Source organism: Arvicola amphibius, chromosome 18 (genome assembly GCF_903992535.2).
Source record: "Arvicola amphibius chromosome 18, mArvAmp1.2, whole genome shotgun sequence".
In the NCBI taxonomy this organism is placed as follows: domain Eukaryota; kingdom Metazoa; phylum Chordata; class Mammalia; order Rodentia; family Cricetidae; genus Arvicola; species Arvicola amphibius.
In genome coordinates this window covers 32,727,787-32,738,552 of record NC_052064.1, presented here as the reverse complement: position 1 = coordinate 32,738,552, position 10,766 = coordinate 32,727,787, and positions in this window count along the sequence as shown.

Sequence of the window (10,766 nt, the reverse complement as noted above, 5' to 3'; positions counted from 1 at the left end):
GGAGGCAGGAGGATCTCTATGAGTTCGAGGACAGCCTGGTGTACAGTGTGAGTTCCACGACAGTCAGGGCTCTAAAGAGAAACTCTATGTCTCAAAAAATCAAAAGAAAAAAAAAGAAAGCAAGCTTCAGAGCTGACTGAATCAGGGTGTCTGCTGTTGGCATTGAATTTAAAAAGGCCAGGACTTGGCTGTTTGTTTTGTCCCGTGTCCCAGCAAATAATACTGTGCATATAAATGCAGCCCAAGACTTCAAAAGGGCCTGGTGTGGTGGTGCACACCTTTAATCCTAGCACTCAAAACCACAAAGCTGAGGCTGGCAAATCGATGTGCCCCAGGTCCACTTGGTCTATATAGTGAGTTCCAGAATAGCCAGGGTTATGTGGAGAGAACTGTCTCAAAACGCCTGAAAAATAAAATTGATATTTACTGCCTTTAAACTTTATTCCCTTTCAAACCTTGCCTTGAAGAGAAAACATCAGAACAACACCAACGCTTTTTTTTTTTCTTTCAATATTTTATTTAGCTGGGTGTTGTGGCACAGATCTTTAATCCCAGCATTTGGGAATATAGAGTTTCAAGAATACATAGAGAGACACTGTCTCAAAAAAAAAGTTTTATTCAGGAAAATGGCTCAAAGATTAAGAGCATATTTTTTTGCAGAGGACTAAAAAAATACTTTATTTTTATTTTACGTGTATAAGTTTTGCTTTTTTGTACGTAAGTGCACTGTGTAGTGCCTAGTGCCCACAGGAGTCCTGGAAGTGGAATTGCAGGGCAGTTGTAAGCAGCCACTTCAGCGCTGGGAATCTAACCTGGTCCTCCGCAAGAGCAGCAAGTGCTTTTAACCTCTGAGTCATCTCTAGCCCCAACGCTATGACTTTTTAGACCAGGATCATTCCTGGTTGTTCTTTCTCTTGTCAAACTGGTTTCAAGCACATTTTGTTTATAGGTATAGATACAGACATCTTCTGGGTTTTTTTTTGTTGTTGTTGTTGTGGTGTTTGAAATGATCTCAAGGCATGAATTTAAGCCTGTCTCAGTGTGATTTCATTTATGGGAACTTTCAGCCTCAGTGGCTGGGTTTATTTTGAGACAAGATTTTACGTATATCAGACTGGCCTCAAACCCCGCAGAACTGAGAACGACCTTGAATTTTTGTTTGTTTGTTTGTTTGTTTAAGACAGGGTCTCTCTAGTAGACTGTGGTGACCTGAATTCACAGAGATCCACCTACCTCTGCATCCACAGTACTGATTACATATTGTTGCTGGGGATGGAACCCAAGTCTTAGTGCATTGCAGCCAAATACTCTACTAATAGCCACAGCCCTCTTTTGGTTTTTTGAAACAGGGTCTCTGTATCTAACCCAGGTTGGCCTTGAATCATGGTCTTCCAGCCTTGGCCTCAGAGCTAAGATTAGATACTTAGAGACCTGTGTGACCTTGTGTGCGTGTTCAGTGACTGGATTTCAATACCCCAGTTCTGAAAAGAATGACCTGTAGGAAATAAAAAGGGATTCTAAGGGAAACCTGGGGTGCAGGCAAGAGCACAGTTGATTAGAACAACAGTAAAATTTATCATATTTTGGAAGATAAGAGAAACCAAAGATAAGGGAGAGGAGAGAAAGGGTGTAACAGTATATTGGGGGCAGAGAATAACATCAAAATAGCTCGATTTGGGAGAAGGCTATGGGGAGATGGATGAGCTAGAACTATGTCTCTGTCCTCAAAGATGCATATATCCCAACATAAAATTGCACATATACACATAATTTTAAAAGATATCTTTTTAAAAAAAAATGCAAGGGGGCTGGAGAGATGACTCAACGGTTAAGAGCATTGCCTGCTCTTCCAAAGGTCCTGAGTTCAATTCCCAGCAACCACATGGTGGCTCACAACCATCTGAATGGGGTCTGGTGCCCTCTTCTGGCCAGCAGACAGACACACAGACAGAATATTGTATACATAATAAATAAATATTTATATAAAGAAAGTACAGATGTAATCCCAGCCATTCTATTTTGGGAAGTGGTTAGATTAGAACGGGGTAACCTCCAAGATTGGATCTTGGTAACTTTCTAAGGAGAGGGCTAGAAACCTCACAGAAGTGTACAAGTGATCCAGCAAAGATGATAACCTATCCAAGAGAAGCCTTGCAAGAGCTGAGCTGTGCTGCTTGGACCTCCAGTGTCCAGACGTATGCATGAAACACTCCCCTCACAGATTTATTGTAAAAGATTTTTCTTTTTGAAGATTACATTTATGTGTGTGTTTGTGTATGTGTATATGTGTATGCGTGCCTCTGTGTGTGTGTGTGTGTGTGTGTGTGTGTGTGTGTGCATTACCATGAGAACCACAGCATGCTTGTGAAGGATAGAAGACCACTTATTGAAGCTGGTTCTCTGTTTCTACTATGTGGGCCCTGGGAATCAAACTCAGGTTGTCAGGCTTGGTGACAAGTACCTTTACCCATCTCACTGGCCCCTCTTTGTTTTGTTTTTGGTTTTTTTGTTTGTTTGTTTTTTGGCTTTTCAAGACAGGATTTCTTTGTGTAGCAATGGCTGTTATGGAACTCACTCTGTGGACCAGGCTGGCCTCAAACTCACATAGATCCACCTGCTTCTGCCTCCTGAATAGCTGGGATTAAATGTGTGCACCACCACTGCCTGACTTCTCCTTGCATTTTTTAAAAAAATATTTATTTATTTATTATGTATACAATATTCTGTCTTTGTGTCTGCCTGCTGGCCAGAAGAGGGTATCAGATCTCATTTCAGATGGTTGTGAGCCACCATGTGGTTGTTGGGAATTGAACTCAGGACCTTTGGAAGAGCAGGCAATGCTCTTAACTGCTGAGCCATCTCTCCAGCCCCCTTGCATTTTTTTTAAAAAGATATCTTTTAAAATTATGTGTATATGTGTGATTCTATGTTGGGATATATGCATCTTTAAGGACAAGCACTTTTGGAGTCCAGAAGAGGGCATCAGATCCCCTGGAACTGGAGTTTCAGGATATGGAGCTTCCGTGTGGGTGCTGGGAATTGAACTCAGGTCCTCTGCAGCAGTAGTCTCTCTCTGGACTATAATTGCTGGACTAGCTCAGCAGCGTCTTCTCTCTGTCCTGGATGTGGATGTGGTGCGATGGGACCAGCTGTCTCCAGCACCTATTGCTGTGACTTCCCTGAAGTAATTGACTATAACCTGGAATTATGTACAAACTTTACGTCCTCAGCAACGGGAATGAAACCAAACAGCCATGGAGAGAAATACCCTACATCCACTTATGACTTCACATCTATACACTTGGACATGAGCACACAATGCAACATACATATCGCGCACATAAAGAATATACATTTTGGGGGGCTGGAGAGATGGCTCAGAGGTTAAGAGAATTGCCTGCTCTTCACCAAAGGTTCTGAGTTCAATTCCCAGCAACCACATGGTGGCTCAAAACCATCTGTAATGGGGTCTGGTGCCCTCTTCTGGCCTGCAGGCATACACAGACAGAATATTGTATACATAATAAATAAAAAAAATATACATTTTCAAAAGTACACATATACCACGAACCAAAATTGGCCATAAGCAAATTTCAATGACTTTTAAATCTATAGAGTATGTTGTTTGATCATAGTGAAATTATGCTAGACATTAGTAATAAATTCATAGGAAATTCCTTCATGTTTTAAAATTTCAGAATAAATTTCTAGATAATTGGTGAGAGAGAAGAGATGACAGTGGATATTAGACAATGAAACTGGCTGCAACATGTCAAACTTTGTGCTTGAAGCTAGAACGGTATACAGAGTAGAATTTTGAGTTTTAAGAAAATATTATAGCTTGGTCGTGTTGACACAAGCCATTAATCCTACCTCTGGGAGGCAGAGACAGGCAGATCTCTGAGTTGGAGGCCAACCTGGTCTACAGAATGAGTTCCAGGACACCAGGCATTACATGTAGAACTGTACGATAACTCTGAAGCCATTTCTGACAACTCTGAGGCCATTTCTTTTTTCTTTTTTTAGATTTATTTATTTATTATGTATACAACATTCTGCCTCGATGTATGCCCGCACACTAGAGGAGGATGCCAGATCTCAGTACAGATGGTTGTGAGCCACCATGTGGTTGCTGGGAATTGAACTCAGGACCTTTGGAAGAGCAGGCAATGCTCTTAACCACTGAGCCATCTCTCCAGTCCCTCTGAGGCCATTTCTGAGGCCTCCCTGCAGTAGGGCTTTCCCCCCCTCCCCTGGGAACCAAAGACCTAACAACTACACATGCACATACTGGAATGTTGGGGATTTTCCATCTCTCTGTGTTTTTGTGAGTGTTCTCCAGATAGAACTCAGTTATTGGAATAGGGACAAGATAACCCTCAGGTGTTGACTCAGTTCTGATGTTTTGACTTGGTCCCTGGGAAGGGGGTCAAAGTAACCCTCCAATGTTTCCTCTTACCTCACCTGATCTAGCAACAGTCCTCCAGCCCTGGCTCAGACCAATCATTCTGAGTAGCCCTTTGAATCAGCCAATTCTAATAGTTGGAAAAACAACCCCCAGACTTCCCCCTGTGGCTTTTTACTTTAAAAATAGCCTGTACCAACTGTTTGGGGTCTTTTGGCTTCCTGAATGCTGAAAGACCCTGTCGTGACAGAATTAATTAAATCCTCTTGCTTTTACATCAACTGTGGTGTGAGAGTGGTCTCTTGGGGCTTCTCCTTCAGGGTCCAACATATAGAGAAACCCTGTCTTGAAGAGGAAAAAAAAGAAAAAAAAAGAAAATGTTACGCAAACCAGGTAGTGGTGGCACACACCTTTAACCCCAGCACTTGGGAGGCAGAGGTAGGCAGATCTCTTGAGTTTGAGGCCAGCCTGACCTACAGAGCAAGTTCTAGGACAGCTAGTACTACCCGGTTTTAATTTTTTTGGGGGGGGGGGGTTTGAGACAGGGTTTCTCTGTAGCTTTGGAGCCTGTCCTGGAACTAGCTCTGTAGACCAGGGTGGCCTCGAACTCACAGAGATCTGCCTGCCTCTGCCTCCCAATTGTTGTTGTTGCTTTTCTTTCTGAGATTGTTTCCTTATGTAATAGCTCTGACTGTCCTGGAATTCACTCTGTAGACCAGACTGTCCTGGAATTCACTCTGCAGACCAGGCTGTCCTCGAACTCAGTGATCTGTCTACCTCTGCCTCCTAAATGCTGAATTAAACTGTTAAAGGTGTGTTCCACCACTGCCTGCCTCAAAGGTGGCTTTTTTGTTTTTTTTTAAAATATTTATTTATTATGCATACAATATTCTGTCTGTGTGTATGTCTACAGGCCAGAAGAGGGCAGCAGACCTCATTTGCAGATGGTTGTGAGCCACCATATAGTTGCCGAGAATTGAACTCAGGACCTTTGGAAGAGCAGGCAATGCTCTTAACCACTGAGCCATGTCTCCAGCCCCCGCTTTTTTTGTTTTTTGAGACAGGGTTTCTCTGTGTAAGGGCTTTGGCTGTCCTGGAACTCGCTTTGTAGACCAGTCTGGCCCTAAACTCTCAAAGATCTGTCTGCATCTGCCTCTCAAATGCTGAGATTAAAGTCGTGTGCCACCACTGCCTGACTGCCAGAGCTGGCTTTTTAATAAACTTGTTTCTTTCTACCAGTTCCTGTTGCTTTCCCTACCAATTTAGTTCTTCCCTAAAATAGCAAGCATTACAGACTTCAGATTTCAGTCACGGTTCATGGTAATTTGTTAAAATGCCAGCAAGAAACTCTAACATGGGCTGGAGAGATGGCTCAGTGGTTAAGAGCATTGCCAGCTCTTCCAAAGGTCCTGAGTTCAATTCCCAGTAACCACATGGTGGCTCACAACCATCTGTAATGAGGACTGGGCCCTCTTCTGGCCTGCAGACATACACACAGACAGAATATTGTATGGAAAATAAATAAATAAATATTTTTAAAAAAGAAACTCTAACATTAATTCTGTTAAGTTTCAATACTAAATGACATCATTTGAATATTGTTTGTGAAGAAATGCAGCCATTTTTACTTAGTATGGTGGCTATTTCTGAAAAAACACAAAAGATTGGGTATGAGCTTGAGTCAGATGAGATAAACAATTGTACGTTGGGAGGAGACCCCACAGAGATGAGACCTCTTTTGTGCTTTTGCAGCAGAGCTAACCAAGGGCATAAATGAAGACTTTTGGATTACTTGCCACTCCAAAATTAAAAATACAACAGCTGCAGATACATTCTTCTTACATAGTTGCAAACAAAGCATTAGTCTTTTCAAAGCCTGCCTGGTTTAGTAGTCAGTGCTCACCAATAAACACCCTTCAGTCTGTAGTATAGCTATTATTAATGGATTTGTTTTTCTGAACCTCGTAGAGCACACCTAATTCTAGCACTTGAGAGGTGGAGGAAGGCAGGACCATTTCTACAAGTTTGAGAATAGCTTATCTCTATCGTGAATCTGAAGTCAACTAAAGGCTATATAATGAGAACATGTTCTAAAACAACAACAAGTAGCCAGGCATGGTAACAGGTCACTTAAATCCCAGTCAGTACTCAGGAGGAAGAGGCAGGTAGATCTTTGCATATGCATTCGTCTACATTGTAAATTCCAGGCCAGGCAGGACTACATAGTGAGAGTCTGTCTCAAAATGGAACAAAACAAAATGAAAGCAAAAAATCCTGTTGAATAAACAATCTTTTAGATTTATAAAACATCATATATTAATTGTGCAAATATGCTTCATTGGAACATTTCCGTATATGTTTTAATGTACTTTGAGCATAACCATCTACCTCATTTTCTTTCTTGTCTCCTTTTCCCTTTACCCCTCTCCCTTTCCGTTGAATCTGTCTTACATTATTTTAAGAAATTTTATGTTTTTTTTTTAAGATTTATTTATTTTATATACAGTGTTCTGTCTGCATGTATGCCTGTAGGCCAGAAGAGGGCACCAGATTTCATGTGGTTGCTGGGACTTGAACTCAGGACCTCTGGTAGGACAGCCAGTGCTCTTAACCTCTGAGCCATCTCCCCAGCCCCCAAGAAATTTTAAATTACATTTATTTTATAAGAGTGCAGGCATGCACGGAGCATGGCCTGTGTATGGAAGAGGGAGCCAACATGCAGGAGTCAGTTCTCTCTTTCTTCCATGCAGGTCCCAGGGATTAAACTTAAGTTGTTACACTTGCAAGTCCTGCTGAATTACCCGGCTGGCCCCTGAACCTGTATTTTGCATGGGTTACATAGTGAGACTGTGTTGCTCTGTACTTGCTCAGTAGTCTCTGGCCCTGGTAAGAGGCTGGTACAGTCTCAGTAATATACTATCTGTTGTCATTGAGTTGCCTATCTGAACATGTCATATAATTGAGTCATGTTTGGGAGTTACTTTCTTTCACTCTGCATAGTGAGGCAAAGTTCATTCATATTGTGGCATGTATAAGCACTCCATTTTTTATAATCCCAATAATGTTCCATCATATTGTTTTTTTTAATTACATTTTATTTGTGTATATTCACATGTATATGTGGAGTTCAGAAGACAACTGTAGACAGACTTTTCTTTTGGGCCTCCAGCTCATGATAAAGAACACAGAGACTTATTAATTATGAAAGCTTGGCTTGCCAGGTGGTGGTGGCACACACCTTTAATTCCAGCACTTGGGAGGCAGAGGCAGGTGGACCTCTGTGAGTTCAAGGCCAGCCTGGTCTATAAGAGCTAGTTCTGGGATAGGCCCAAAGCTACAGAGAAACTCTGTCTCAAAAAAATCAAAAAAAAAATTAAAAGAAAAGATAAAGAAAGCTTGGCTTTTGGCTTTGGTTTAGGCTTGTTTTTAACTAGCTCTTAAAACTCAAATTAATATTTTTTTAAGTTACATTCTTTCACACACTTGTTACCTCATCTCCATTTGCCTATCTTGTTTCCTTTGTGCCTGGCCTACAACTGTGCCTTTCTTCTCCACAGGACCTGTCTGACCTCTTCCTGCCTAGCTAATGGCCATTGATCTTTTTATTGAACCATTCACAGTGACACATCTTCACACAATGTAAAGGAATGTTCCTGTTGTCTACAGATAACTTGAGGAAATTGTTTTTCTCCTTTTACCAAGTCGGTCCTAGAGATCAAACTTAAATCCTCTGAGTTGGTAACAAGCATCTTTACCCAATAAGCTATCTTATTGAACATGTATTTATGTTATTTTGTGTGTGTGTTTTGTCTGCATGTGTGTGTTCACTCTGTGTATATAATGCTTGTAGAAACCAGAAGACAGTGTATCCTCTGGAACTGGAGTTACATGGTTGTCATGTCCCATGTAGGTGCTGGCAATCAAACCTGGGTCCACTGGAAGAGCAGCCAGTGCTCTTAACCACTGAGCCATCTCTCCATCTACCTAAGATTTTTTTTTTTTTTTGGTTTTTCGAGACAGGGTTTCTTCTAGCTCTTGTAGACCAGGCTGGCCTCACAGAGGATCTCTGGATCTCTGGAACTCACAGAGATCCGCCTGCCTCTGCCTCCTGAGTGCTGGGATTAAAGGCGTTCGTCACCACCGCCCGGCAAGATTTGTTTTTTAATCATCCATTTATTGCTCGACAGTCAGCTATTATGAATAAAGTTGTGTGAGCCTTTGTGCACTTGGTTTTGTGTGGCTGTATGCTTGCATCTCTTGAGTATGTGGGAGAAGAATTGCTAGGTCGTATGGTTACATTTTACAGTTTAAGGTGATTTCTATTACCTGTGTATGTGTGTTTCAATTTCTCCATAGGCTCGGCACTACTGGTTATTACCTTTCATACAGTTAGCCATCTCAGTGGGTGTAAAGTGGTATCTCTTTGTAATTTTCTTTAAACTTTTTTGCGGTGTCTGAGATCAAACCCAGACCTGGGCACATGCTTTAGTCCGTGTTATTATTGCTGGTTTTCCCCCAGGCAAGTTCTCCTTATACAGCATAGGCTGATACAGGCTAAGGCCTGCACACTGAGCCGCTTGTCCTTGTGACAGTGGAGACAGGTGATGTTGAGCATCTTTTCATAGCCATTTGTGCATTTTCATGGAGAAAACAATACCTACGTCCACAGGACAGTTTTTATTTTCATTTATTTATTTATTTGGCTTTTTGGGGAGGGGTTTCTCTTTGTAGCTTTGGAGCCTGACCTATAACTTGCTCTGTAGACCAGGCTGGCCTCAAACTCGAGTGCTGGGATTAAAGGCATGCACCACCACTACCCAGCCCAGGACAGTTTCCAAAAAGAAAATCAGAGTCTGCTTTACTGTTATCATTAACAGATCAGATACTGTTTCTTAGGGCTGCAGATGCTGGTAAAACACCCACCACCAAAGCAAGTCAAAGACAAAGCTCTCTGAAGTGCTTTGGTGGCAAGATGCTGGACAAGTCAGGGTGACCTCTCACTTGATGTTCTTGATGGAGGCTTACAGTCTGGGGATGGCCTCAGCATAGAAACTATGTCCTGCTTCACGGATTTCTATGTCAGCCTTGTGTAGAAGGAAGCGGCGGGCTGCTTCCCGCCACCCGGCTAGCTTTACCCAAAATAATTACATGGAAACTGTATTCTTTTAAACACTGCCTGGCCCATAGTTTCAGCCTCTTATTGGCTAATTCTCACATCTTCCTTTAACCCATATTTAGTATTCCGTGTAGCACCACGAGGTGTGGCTTACCAGGAGAGATCTTAACCTGCGTCCATCTCAGAGAGGAGAATCGTGGAGACTCACTATGGTGACTGCCTGAAGCGTCTCCCCAACTCTACTTCCTTGTTCCCACAATTCTGTTCTGTCTACTCCGCCTACCTAATTTTCTGTCTCTTAAAGGGCCAAGGCATTATCTTTATTAATAATGAAAGCAACACATAGACACCCCTCCATCAGCCTTGCACAGGGTCTATGGTAATCTTTGCTATATCTTTCCAATCGTAGTATATGTGCTCTATTGGCCATTTTTAAATTGGGTTGTCTTTTTATTGCTGAGTTGTAACAGATTTCTCTATATATTTTGATTTTAGGCTTTTGGCAAATGTATTATTTTCAAATATTTCATTCTTTTTGCTGTGTTTTGAACAGCAAAAGTTAAACTTTTGATGAACTCCAGATTTTCAATTTTCCTTTGGTTATTTCTGCTTTTGTGTCATATCTGAAAATCCATTGTTGATCTAATCCAAGCTGGGTGGGGTCGTGTAAACTTGAAATTCTAGTACTTGGGAGGCCGACACAGCCAGAGCTGAGTTCCAGGACAGCCTGGGCCAAATATAAACACCCTGCCTCCAAAAGCAAAATCAACAAATATAAGTCATAAAGATTTGTTTATATTCTCTCCTAAGAGCTTTACTTTTTGGTCTTTGTGCTGGATAGTTTTATGTCAACTTTACAGGAGCTAAAGTTATCAGAGAGGAAGGGCCCTCAATTAAGAAATGCCTCCAGTTTGGCAGTGGTGGTGCAAGCCTTTAATCCCATCACTCAGGAGACAGAGGCAAGAGGATCTCTGTGATCCTCTTGAGGCCAGCCTGGCCTACAGAGCAAGTTCCAGAATAGCCAGGAATACACAGTGAAACCCTGTCTCGAAAAAAATCAAAAACAAAAAAAGAAAATGCCAGCCGGGCAGTGGTGGTGCACGCCTTTAATCCCAGCACTCGGGAGGCAGAGGCAGACGGATCTCTGTGAGTTTGAGGCCAGCCTGGTCTACAAGAGCTAGTTCCAGGGCTGGAGAGATGGCTCAGCGGTTAAGAGCATTGCCTGTTCTTCCAAAGGTCCTGAGT